The sequence below is a fragment of the Lepidochelys kempii genome, chromosome 2 (genome assembly GCF_965140285.1).
Source record: "Lepidochelys kempii isolate rLepKem1 chromosome 2, rLepKem1.hap1, whole genome shotgun sequence".
In the NCBI taxonomy this organism is placed as follows: domain Eukaryota; kingdom Metazoa; phylum Chordata; order Testudines; family Cheloniidae; genus Lepidochelys; species Lepidochelys kempii.
In genome coordinates this window covers 36,364,326-36,377,568 of record NC_136381.1, presented here as the reverse complement: position 1 = coordinate 36,377,568, position 13,243 = coordinate 36,364,326, and the positions used below count along the sequence as shown (strand labels likewise).

Here is a 13,243-nt window from a genome sequence, read left to right as displayed (position 1 = left end):
ATATGGTGTAGTGGTTAAAATCTAGGACTGGAAGTGTGGAGATCTGGATTCTATTTCTGTCTTTGCCACAGATTCTTTGTATGACCTTGGGGAAATCTCTTAACCATGACTCAGTTTCAACTACTGTAAAGTAATAAAATAACATGTTTCCAAAGTGCTGAGTATCCAGCAGTCAATGGGAGCTGCAGGATGTTCAGTAATTTTGAAAGTCAGGCCATGAATTTTAGGTATGTTAATATGGCACCTATTTATGAAAATCTTGTCCTATATTGTAATCAGCAGTAGAATTTTCTTCAGAAGAAAACAAAACATACATGTTTTGAAGTTTTGTTTTTCTTTTACAAATTTGTGTTTTCAGCTGAGAGAAATATTTGTAGTGATTTCTTGTGCTTCTTGATTTCAGTTTTATTTTTTTTTGGGGGGAGGTGGTTTTTTTGGGGGAGGATAACATATTTCATATGATCAGTACACTTTTTTCTCCACTCTGGTTCAGTATTTTCATTTGATAGAAAAACTCCAGTTTTGGGGGGTAAAGTACAAGTCTTGCAGTAATTGCAATGTTTTTTTTCAATAAAAGGAAAAAAATATTACATAAAGTAATTATCAAATCTGTGTAGATAAAATTGAGATGTTGCAGTTTGTCAAATTGGTAGTTAGCAGTTATGTTGTGGAGAAATATATTTTGACATGTATTATACACCAACTACATCAGAACAGACATTTCCCCTGAGTGTGAAATTTTAAATGTGATATGCTAACATTTTCCTGATATGCTTCTGAACTAATCCTGTTTGTCACAGAAAGGTTAAGGACAGGGTAGTGTACTGTAGCAGAGAGCAAATAAAGACACCTTCAAGAATGAGAGGAATGTCTTTGGTATTATATTGTCTTTTTGTTAAACTTCTGCTTTTGTGTTTTTGTTTGCTTAAATGGTGTCTTCAGATGAGATTTTATGGTGGAATAAGATATAAATCCAGTCCTCATCTCAGTTGTAGCACTGTTCTTCAAATCGATTTGAAATTGAAAAGGTGAATGCACTTGACAGCTATAATTTGTTTCATTTCTGGAAGTGTTTGTGATAAAATTTATCAGCTTCTGATGTAAAATAGTCATATTACAGTAAATCCAGAAGTATGGTATAAAGTACAGGTGCTGTGTCTGTCATAAACACTAGGTGATTATGTTTGGGCATTGTATTTGAAGCTATCACAAGATTAAAGAGAGAGGATAAAAAAATTGTTTGAGGTCCTTAAAGAGAGATTTGCATTACTTGCATAGCAGTGTGCTTCCACTTAGTATTACTTATTCAGATCTTGGCACTGTTCAATATTTCTTTTTTCCTCTACAGAATTTGTGTTTGCTCTCTCTCTTGTTGCTCTCCTTCTTAGTCCCATTATAAAGACATTTAGTTTAGGCAATAATGTGACTGGTGCAACTTCAAGATTCCACATTTTAAGAGATTATTAAGAAAATATTTTACACACTTCAGATTAACCTGGTGAATTGCCATGTGTGCTGGAATCTGCTGTTATATTGGTAATCAGTTATTCTATCAAATGTATTTGACTCCACCGCTTCACATTTTGTATTTAATAGTTCATTGCCAAGTACATAGTGAGCACCACTTGCCAGCACAGAGATTTACAGGTTATTCTAGAGCACATTGTGGCGCAGTTCCTGGATTACTTTTTTAATCTGGTGTCAATGGAAAATTTCATCAAACAACCTGTATTAATTCAGTGTTCTGTGTGTGAAGATGTAGTGACTGACTGTTGTAGATTTATAAAGATAAATTAAATTAGTGGATATGAAAATAACTTGAGTTCCACATTTAAACTTTGTCCAGACTGGAGTCACATAGTAATTCTTAACGAACATTTATAGTTCAATAATATTCTTCAGAAAAATTTCATTAAAAATAGTTCCACTGACACATTGGATGCTGTAATGAACATTTAGATTATGATTCTCTTTGAGGGCTTTAGTTATATAACCTGTTTACTTGGAAACGAGAATATGTGGACATCAGTTATATAATATGAATTAAAGTCAAACTGCAGTTTTCATCACAATGCTCCATGACTATTTTCTGCTGCATGTTCCTTGACCATATTTATATACATCAGTGTATTTCTATAACAAAAAGAAAGGCCCCTCTACATCCAACTCTCTTAAAAGAATTGTGTGACATTGGGCCATCTATGTGTGCTGACCAGATGATAGATGATACACTACCAATAACAGAAATGCTTTCATGCTACAGATTCCAGGAGTTCTAGAATTACTTTTAGCATTTCAGTACATTTAGGGGAAAATTTTCAAATGTTCTCAACATGTTGAATGCTAAACACTTTTGAAAATATGAACCTCGAGGCTTTACCCTGCAAATCTGACATACTTAAGAAAAGCAAACTACAGCAGGATGTATAATTTAATTTTTCAAACAAATATATTGCTGAATTGTGAGAGTTGAAATTTGTTTCTTGGATGTTTATGACTAAAGATATATAACTAAATCTCAGACTGATGAACTAAATCTATATTAATAGGATACAAAACCGCACTCCTTACAGCATGGAAAGCAGATTCTGAAAAGTGCTTATTTTTGGATAATTATCTAATCAGTTGCCTCAGATCAAATACTATGCCCATTTACATAGACCCAAGGTTGGTCAATAATAAAGATCCTCTCAAATATATCCACTATAATTAAGGCTGAATAGAACAGATCTTCTGTGGAGGCTTCTCTTTTGCTACTGCAGCAGATACAATAATCCTCCTTTCTAATTTCTGCTACCTTTCTTTAAGGGCTACATTGCATTTTACTGACTTGGTTAAAACTTTTTGTGATGTGGGTAAATGTTATCAGTTTTACAGAGGAGCAGACTGAGACACAGAGAAGCTAAAGGGAGACCATCAGCATAAAAATAAAACTTCTGTCTGAAAATATTTTACAACCTGTTGTTGCAAGAATAATCTAAGATTACTATAGCTAAAAGAGATTAGAGAAAAATTAGATTTTTTTCTGTTTTTCCATTTGTTTATTTTGTGCACTTTATATATAGTCAGTTTCCTTTTCCCTTTATGATTAGCCAGGTTTGTTTCCTGTTATTTGTGTGGGTCTTTAACAGAGCAACAGAGGAGTGAAACACATTTTATAAACAGGAATTTTGCTTGTAAATCCACCAAAATTGTCAGGGAAAATCAAGCCAGGTGGAGTGCCTGAAACTGCTTTTTAACTTTTTTTTTTTTTTAACTGACTAGATGTCAATTTGATGGTGTCCTTTTTAAGTGACTTGCCAGAGGAGGCAGAGCAAGTAATAGAACCCATCAGGATCTATTCAGAGTTCTCTGTGCGAACTAGTAGATAATGTTAATGTAGCCCACACACCTCCTGGGTGTGGTGCTCTGTCCCAGAGAGTGGCACTGAGACCACTTAGAGAGAGATTAATGAGTCTGCTCTACAGCATTAGCTAAAAGCTATATATGGCTTTTAGCTGATGTAGTAGAGGCTTACGCATTTAGCTCCAGAGGTCCCAGGTTCAAGCCCGCCCGTCAACGACCAGTGTCTGTTGGTGGTCTACTACCACTTACAAGCACTACTGGGCGGTATAGGCAAAAATATAAATTTACAAAGACAGTGGAGCCACATGTCTCGGAGAGGATGTGTGGAAGATTATTGCCACTCTGAAACAACATTTTCGTAAAATGAAAATAAATAACAAAGAAGCATCTTTTGGCCCATGGCATAAGGAGAATGATGAGCCTTCCATAAACTGTGTATTTGAGCAAATCTGAACACATTAGGATAAATTGCAACTTTCAGTAACCTCTCCGGTGGTGAAATTGGAAGCACTGGCTATAGAATTAATAAAGCAAACTAGTTGTCATGGAGTGAAGCAAACTAATTCTGAGGATTCTCCTCCTCTCCTGTTTGTCCACATAGAGGATGACAGCATAATACTACTATTACTTAGTGCTTTAGTTCAAGTGGAAGAGGTCTGTGTGGTGGATCTAAATGTTCCACCTCTGCTGATTGAGCCATGTAGGTATAAGTATGATGCCCATGATGGAATATCTCTTGTTTGTCTGCTTTTTAAAAAATATAAGAAATTACACACCAGATTTTTGTTTTGTTAAAAGAATGGTATTAAGGTTGCAAAGTCAAGTATGTAAAAATAGGGAAATGCCAGAATTAAGGTAGCCTATGCATCCTTAAATCAGTGCCCTCGTGTGTATGAATTATGATTTAGTTTTTAATTACATGATCACATAATTTTTTTTCCCACAGGACCCCTGCTTCATTCAGTGCACTGTATGGAAATACTCTGGGGATGAATCAGGGCTGTGTAGTGAAGGACGCTATTGTCTGTAGGACCAGGCCTCATTTATTAGAGAAGTGAGAAGGAGTGTACTGAATGAGGCAGGGGATTTCAGAAAGAGAAGGGAGGGTCTCATGACAAAGACAATTGACTGATGTCCTGGAGAATTGGATTTTATCTCTGCCTCTGCCACAGAATTCCTGTGTGATGCTAAGTAAGTCATTCAAACCAAACTTTTCACAGGTGGTCATCAATTGTGTGTTCCTCATTTTCTGGGTGTCCAATGTCAGACCCTGGGTTCTGGTTTGCAGAAGTGCTGAGCATTCACAGCTGGAACGGAAGTCTGTGGTAGCTCTGATTGAATATTTAAAGTGCTATATAATGCTAAGTACTTTGAAAGATTAGGTCATAGGTATTTCAAATTGGGAACCCACCAAAAGTTAGTGGATACTTCTTGTGCCTCAGTTTTCCATCTGTTAAGTAGGGGTACTATCGTGCCCTCATATCACTGGGTGTTATGAAAATAAATTAACTAATGTTTGTGAAGAGCGCCATAGAAAAAGCCATGAAAAAAATTAATAATTCTTTCTTTGTAGCAGGTTTTGAATAGTGTGCAGTATATAAAGCCTAGGGCCATACATTGATAAATAAGGAGAAAACAAAATATTGATTAGCTTCTAATTAATAAAGCACTCTCCATCCTGTGCACTGAATGAGGCCGAGATCCCGAGGAAAAAATACTATGTAATCATGTAATTAAAGACTATCATAATTCACATGCACCAGAGAGCTGAGTTTAGGTTGCACAAGCAACCTGAATTCTGGCATTTCCCAACTTTTCATTGCTTGAGTTATCAACCTTACTAATGTTTTTTTAACATAGTTTATGTGTGTGTTGTCATAAATATAAAGGGAAGGGTAAACCCCTTTGAAATCCCTCCTGGCCAGGGGAAAGCTCCTCTCACCTGTAAAGGGTTAAGAAGCTAAAGGTAACCTCGCTGGCACCTGACCAAAATGACCAATGAGGAGACAAGATACTTTCAAAAGCTGGGAGGAGGGAGAGAAACAAAGGGTCTGTGTGTCTGTCTATATGCTGGTTTTTCTGCCGGGGATAGACCAGGAATGGAGTCTTAGAACTTTTAGTAAGTAATCTAGCAAGGCATGTGTTAGATTATGATTTCTTTAAATGGCTGAGAAAAGAATTGTGCTGAATAGAATAACTATTTCTGTTTGTGTATCTTTTTTGTAACTTAAGGTTTTGCCTAGAGGGGTTCTCTTTGTTTTTGAATCTAATTACCCTGTAAGATATCTACCATCCTGATTTTACAGGGGGAATTTCTTTATTTCTATTTACTTCTATTTTTATTAAAAGTCTTCTTGTAAGAAAACTGAATGCTTTTTCATTGTTCTCAGATCCAAGGGTTTGGGTCTGTGGTCACCTATGCAAATTGGTGAGGCTTTTTATCCAACATTTCCCAGGAAAGGGGGGGTGCAAGTGTTGGGAGGATTGTTCATTGTTCTTAAGATCCAAGGGTCTGGGTCTGTAGTCACCTAGGCAAATTGGTGAGGCTTTTTACCAAACCTTGTCCAGGAAGTGGGGTGCAAGGTTTTGGGAAGTATTTTGGGGGGAAAGACGCATCCAAACAGCTCTTCCCCAGTAACCAGTATTAGTTTGGTGGTGATAGCGGCCAATCCAAGGACAACAGGTGGAATATTTTGTACCTTGGGGAAGTTTTGACCTAAGCTGGTAAAGATAAGCTTAGGAGGTTTTTCATGCAGGTCCCCACATCTGTACCCTAGAGTTCAGAGTGGGGGAGGAACCTTGACATGTGTAATTTTTATAAGCAGTAGTAAAGAACCCATCAGTATATAAACCAGTCATTTTTATATGAATCACTATATAATCAGTCATTTGTTTTATTCTCAGTTCATGTCACTTTGCTTCTTTTTTTCTCAGATAGTTCAGTTGTTAACTAGTACTAGGGTTGCCAAGTGTCCAGTTTTCGACCAGAACACTCGGTTGAAAATGGAACCTGGTGGCTCTGGTCAGCACTGCTGACCGGGCCGTTAAAAGTCCGGTTGCTGGCAGTGCCGGCCCAGCAGGGCTGGTAGGCTCCTACCTGGCTCTGGGCGGCTCCCGGAAGTGGTCGGCATGTCCAGGTCTTAGGTGGAGGGACAGCCATGGGGGCTCTGCGCGCTGCCCCCCGGCCCGAGTGCTGGCTCCGCAGCTCCTATTGGCATTGGAAAATTCTGTCTTGCTGGTGCTTGCTTCGGCATGTGCTGTAGACTCGATAAATACATAGACAGGTCATTCAGGTATAGGTGTATGTTAGCTGCTGGACCTCAGCCTTCTTCCCCATCTGGGATAATACCTAGCTGGCATGCTCTTTTCTCCTCTACCCCCGCCCACCATCTGTTCCCCTACATGCTGGGACAAGACTACTTTTTATGTTTTAACTTATCCTGGTGGTTATGGTAGTAGTATCATAAAATTAAGTTAATTCCAAAACTGGTCAACCTTGGGACTAGTTAGACAGAAAGGAAAAAGACAGAAAATAGAATCTGATAAAGAGAAGTGTGCAATGATTATTGTCAGCCTAACATCCTAAAGATTGTTTAGGATTCAATCAAATTAACATCCTCACTGGTTTATCTTCTGGTCTTTGTAGTTGTACAGTGATACATATGGGAGGTGAAAACAGTCCAAAGGCAGTCCAAATGACTGCTGGATAATGAAATTAGATCTCAACATCTCTCAGGACCTGGCAATACCTCTGTTTTTCTCTCCGGGCAAACTCCTCTTTCCTTTGAATCAGTGTGAGTTTTGCCATTGACTACAATGGAGTCAGATTTAACTCTAAATATCTAGAGGGGGCCTGGTCGGCCCTCATTTCCCCCATCAAAATGTCCACCGTAGAAGGCTTTTGTATCCCAAATATTGGCATATCTTTTTGTTTCCAATAATTTGAAGTTTATTACTATTCCTTGTAGCCTCCACTCCTTTGAGGTCATCTTGCTACCATATTTTAGTGTAAAGAAGCTAATTTCACAGAATTTGAGTCAATTTTATGCTTTCTTTCATTAAACTAATTTATACAACATGTTTACAAGGTAAGATGCCCTTCTTCCAACTTTACCCACTTTGGGTAAAATTTTGCTCCATTAAAGTCAGTAGGAAAAACTCCCATTGACTTTAAAACACCCATTGACTCCCTTTGGCTCAATTTTTTTTTTAAAAGCTAACAAAATATTTACCTCCCCCCAAATCAATCATCTTTAACAAAGTAAAGCTGGCTCAGCCCCCAGACCTTGCACAGCTGGATGTCCACAGCCTGGCTTCTTCTGGCAGAAGCCAGTAGAACCTGAGAAATGAAAGCAACATTATTGGTGAAACCATTATTGGATGCTTTAATCAGATTTTAGAACAGATCTTTTTTACTAACAGAAACTACAGGAAAAAAAATGAGGCATACTTGTGGCACTTTAGAGACTAACAAAGTTATTTGGGCATAAGCTTTCATGAGCTAAAACCCACTTCATTGGATGCATGCAGTGGAAAATACAGTAGGAAGATATATATATATATATATACACAGAGAACATGAAAAAATGGGTGTTGCCATACCAACTGTAATGAGACTAATCAATTAAGGTGGGCTATTATCAGCAGGAGAAAAAAAACTTTTGTAGTGATAATCAGGCTGGCCCATTTCAAACAGTTGACAAGAAGGTGTGAGTAACAGTAGGGGAAAAATAGCATGGGGAAATAGTTTTACTTTGTGTAATGATCCATCCACTCCCAGTCTTTATTGAAGCCTAATTTAATGGTGTCCAGTTTGCAAATTAATTCCAATTCTGCAGTTTCTCGTTGGAGTCTGTTTTTGAAGTTTTTTTTGTTGGAGAATTGCGACTTTTAGGTCTGAAATTGAGTGACCAGGGAGGTTGAAGTGTTCTCCGCCTGGTTTTTGAATGTGATGCTAGAGAGAGAGCTGAATAAATTTGAAAGTTTAGAATGTGATGAGGATCAGATAAGAATCTGGTTATATAGCAGCTGTTAATTTTACATACAGGGTCCATGTGATGCCTAGAAGTTGTTGAAACTAATCTTTTTTTCCCTGCAGAAAATTTTGAAAAAATAAAAGATTTTTTACTGCATTTTTTGTGAAAATTTTCATTTTTCCCAAAATTTTGTTTTGAATTGTTTTTCAAAAAAATTGTTTTCAGTTAGCCCCCAATTTTCAGTGAAAACAATTATCAACATTTTTTGGACAAACTGTAATAATTTCCGTTGTGAGAAAAAAAGCAGACAAGCTGACTTCTCTGCTCACTATAATGGAAGAAATTTGACAATACCAAATTGTCTTTTCACAAAGATGTGCAGATGTGGCTAAGTGAGGTACTTGCAGCTCTCTACTTGTAAAACATCACTGTTAATTCCTTCTTTAGCTAACTTTTCTTATGTGTAAATTCAGGGTTCTTCTTTTTGGCTTCAACATGGAATGATGTCAAGGGTCAGAGGGGTAGTGTTAGTCTGTATGCACAATAACAATGAGGAGTCCAGTGGCACCTTAAAGACTAACAGATTTATTTAGGCATAAGATTTCGTGGGTAAAAAAACACTTCTTCAGATGCAAGGAATGCAACATGGAATGATATCCATAGTCATTTTTTTACATGAAAGTATGTTGATATTCATCATAAGTGATAATCCCTGAAGCACATTTATGTTTGTGCTGCAAGACCAGGGTTCTAATGGGTATTCCCAATTATTGTTAGAGGATTACAGGCGGAATTTAGCAAAAATGACAAAAATCAGCTAAAAGGATGTAACTGGAAGTCTGTCTATAACAGTTTAATATGAAGGACAGGAAAATCTACATTGAATGATGGAGGCCAACAGTACAATATATGGTACCTGTCTGATAAGAAGTTGTAAAATTTGCAGCATTTTGTGTCATATCCTCTATGTCTATGAAGTTAGAGGCCTGTCACACACAGTCTTTTAGTTGTAGTATGCTATGGCATAACACTGCTGGTTTATGGCATGATTCAACTTAGGTGTTATCCACACTATAGTTAAAAGGTGTGTGGACAACATGCCTCCAACTTCCTTGACATGCATTACACGTAGGACAAAATGCTCCTCTACCACCTTGCGATTTGGATAAGTGTTAGAGGGGAAAAAAGGTAAATGATCTGTTTTACTTTGTATATAACTAGCTAGAAGTCTTTGAATAAAAATAATTGTTTTACATCAACAAATTGAGTATGATAAATAAAACCAGCATTAAATGGTATTTTAGACTTTAAATATTACATGTCATGCTCAGTCAAAAATATAATGAAAACACTGCATTGCAGTAGAAATCTATTTCATTTCATTTTCTGCCCTAAAATAGATTGCAATAGATACTTATGTCTATGAGGGAACTTTATTTCCCTTAACCAGTCTTTTAATTCACCTAATTAATACACTTACTATGTATTATTATCCTTTGCTTGATATTATTCATTTTCACATTAGCAGATTTTTTTTTTTGAATAGGTTGTCAAGTTAAGTCACTGAGGCAAATAGCACAAGACAGTTAGACCTTTTGGGGAGAGCAACGAGGATTGAAGGATATACAATGAAAAGCAGGGAGCAGGCATCAAGATGAACTTAGAGGACAGGCTTGTTTGGTCTGATGACCTTTTTTCTGTCCTATTCTTCTTTGGGTCCTTATGTTTCTTGTTATCAATTGAAACCACAAAGAATTGCTGTAGACCACAATTACACTAAAATACTTATATAATATTGTACTTTGGGTAGATAAACAAAGTTGATAAATAAATAGGGCCCCAGTTGTACTCTCACACTTACATTTACTAAGCACCTTGCAATTTTGAAGTACAGTATCTTCATACTCTGAAACCTTTCATGTTTTACTAGCAATTGGGGGATTTCTAATTTGTAGTCCCTACAGAGCTATGCACTTTCCTCTCTGTTTGCTTTCCATGCTGTGTGGCATGAATAACAAACTACCTGTCCTACGCGATCCCCATGATGCTATGTAGCCTACTGTTTGGAATTAACCACATTTCATCTGAACAAGTTCCTGAATCTAATTTTTAGTCATTACTATGCTTTCCTCTCTCTCTGTCTCCTTCTATTTTTAGTGTCAATATTGCCATAAAGATCTGCAAGAAGACAGTTTTTTTTAATATAACAGCCATCTTGTAGGATTTATGCATTAATGTCAAAAAGATTATATTCTGAGCTTCTTCAAATATTTAAATTGCAAAGGGAGATGGAGAAACTGGAGTTTGCTGTCCCTGTAAAATAAGTGATGTGATTGTAACCTGATTGAACTTTCAAAGTTGATAAAAGTATTGGATAAGATTGACTGAAGCAAACTCTTCCCATTTGCAAAGAAGGTAAATTACCAGCATACACTCTGCAACCTATAGGAGGAGTTGAAAATAAGGAGCCATAGGCCATAGCTGTGGCAGTTATCCTAAGCCATGGCTTGAAGTAAGTGTGTGTGTGGGTGTGTGTGTGTGTGTGTGTGTGTGTGTTATGGCTGTCAGCATTCCCGTCAGCTGGTCTGGGTTGCTGTGCTGAACAGCACAATGGATGTCAGTTCAGTAGCAGCAGTAGTAAGAGGTCTGACAGATGCTTTCTTTGAAAAGGAGCTAGTGTGGGCCAATCCTGTCCACAGTTCTGGCTAATGAAATCATCATACAGTGCTTCTGCCAGCATGAGTAGACATGATTGATGCCTGGAGGAGGCCTTTAGCCACCCTGACATTCTATTAGAAGAAAAGGGCAAAAAGAGGTGAAATGGAGAGCAGAGAGGAAAAAAGAGATAGCAGGGGTCAGGGAGAGCAACATGAGGAGTGTGGAGCAAGGGGAAAGAGCAGATGTGGGGGGGAAATGGTATCATGACAAGGCCAGAGCGGTAATATGAGTGGGGCTTCTGCATATTAGGAAAGAAGGCCAGTAAATCCTGTGTGTAATCCAGGTTTTGTCATATAGAATTAACATGAGGTGAATGGATAGGTGATGCTGAGGCATTGCCTCTGACCTTAGTGGGAGCAGGTTTTGGCCCTTAAACTGAACAAAACCAGTCCTAACGCTAATCCTCGTGGTACTCCTCTGCTTACTTCCCACACTCACAACTGCTGACTTCATAGACATTTTTCTCTGTGATACTGTATTAATTTTTTAACATCCAGTAAGTTTTATGCACAGGTTCCTTTTTACTTCTCCAAAAAAGTTTGACTTTTTACATCGACTGTAAACATTGTCCAAATATTAATCTTAAAACAGTTTTCATATCCTCCCTTCTCACCATTGCTTTATCCTAATAATTTTCTGCTAACATCCTGAATTATTTTTAAAAAATTGTGCTACAATTCATCATCTTTATTTTTCCCTCATGGTATCACTTAATGGGATTATGTCAAGCTGAATTTTGAAATTATATATTGATTTTTTAAACTTTGCTCTATCCCAATATATATCAGAGCTTGAACTTGTTGAATTCCAGGCTATTTTCCTGGACATTTGGTGAGGGTTAGGTGTATGTGATGCTGGATGGGACAAATTGTGACTTTTAGGGAGATCTAGTGGAAGACACTTGATATAAAAAGGCTTGTCTATCTATTCTGAACTTTATCCTTTTGTTTATATGCATTTTAATTTTATAAAAAACAAAACAATCTCCCTCTAAAAATAACAAGAACTGCTGACCGGGCCGCTAAAAGTCCAGTCGGCGACGCAGCGGGGCTAAGGCAGACTCCCTGCCTGACCTGACTGCATGGGGTTCCCAGAAGCGGACGGCATGTCTGGCTCCTAGGTGCAGAGGCAGCCAGGGAGGTTCCACGTGCTGCTCCTGCCCCAAACGCCAGCTCCACAGCTCCCATTGCCTGGGAACCACAGCAATGGGAGCTGCGGAGGCAGTGCCTGTGGGTGTGGGTAGTGCGCAGAGCCCCCTGGTCCCTCTGCCTAGGAGCCGGACATGCCTGTCATTTCCGGGAGCTGCCTGAGCTGGAGCCTGCACCCCTCACTCCCTCCCACACCCAAACACCCAGCCCTGAGCTCCCTCCTGCACACAAACTCCCTCCCATAGCCCACACCCCACACTCCCTCCTGCATGCCGAACCTCTTGGCCCTATTCCAGAGCCTCCTCCCACACTCCAAACTCCCCTGCATCAGCCCTAAGCCCCCTCCCAAACCCCAAACACCTCATCCTCAGCCACACCTCAGAGCCTGCACTCCCAGCCCAAGCCCGCACCCCAACTGCCTGCCCCACCCCGAGCCTCCTCCCACACGCCGAACCCCTCAGCCCCAGCCCAGAGTCCCTTCTTGCATCTCAAACCCCTCCTCCTCGGCCCCACCCCAGAGCCTACACTCCCAGCTGGAGTCCTCACCCCCTCCCGCACCCCAAGCCCATTCCCCAGCCTGGAGTCCTGTCCTGCACCCTGAACCCCTCATTTCTGGCCCCACCCCGGAGCCCTCACCCCCTCCCACACCCCAACCCTCAGCCCTGGCCCGGTGAAAGTGAGGGAGGGTGGGGGAGAGCAAGCGATGGAGGGAGGGGGGAAGGAGTGAGCGGGGGGCGGGACCTTGGAGAAGGGGCGGGTCAGGGGCAGGTTCTCAGGGAAGGGGTAGGGGGCGGGGCAAGGGTGTTTGGGTTTGTGCTATTAGAAAGTTGGCAACCCTAATTTCCATTGATGATGATCAAAATTTACAGATAGGCAAAGTAAGAAAATGCTGCTTAAGAACTTCTTAATTTGATGTAAGGGTATTTACTTGTATATTTTGGCATGTAATGTTGATAATTTGTGTTTTAACGGTTATAAAGCTTTACCTTTTTGAATCTCAATCTTTACTATTATTCTGGCCTCCTCTACTATCTGACCCTGTTTAATTTCCTCCAC

General features: G+C 39.2%; 1 protein-coding gene across 49 annotated transcripts in view; it reads left to right on the top strand.

Moving 5' to 3' along the window:
* Positions 1-13,243, top strand: part of RIMS2 (regulating synaptic membrane exocytosis 2) — a 748,363-nt gene that overhangs the window by 348,524 nt on the left and 386,596 nt on the right. The gene's annotated exons all lie outside the window — the stretch shown is intronic.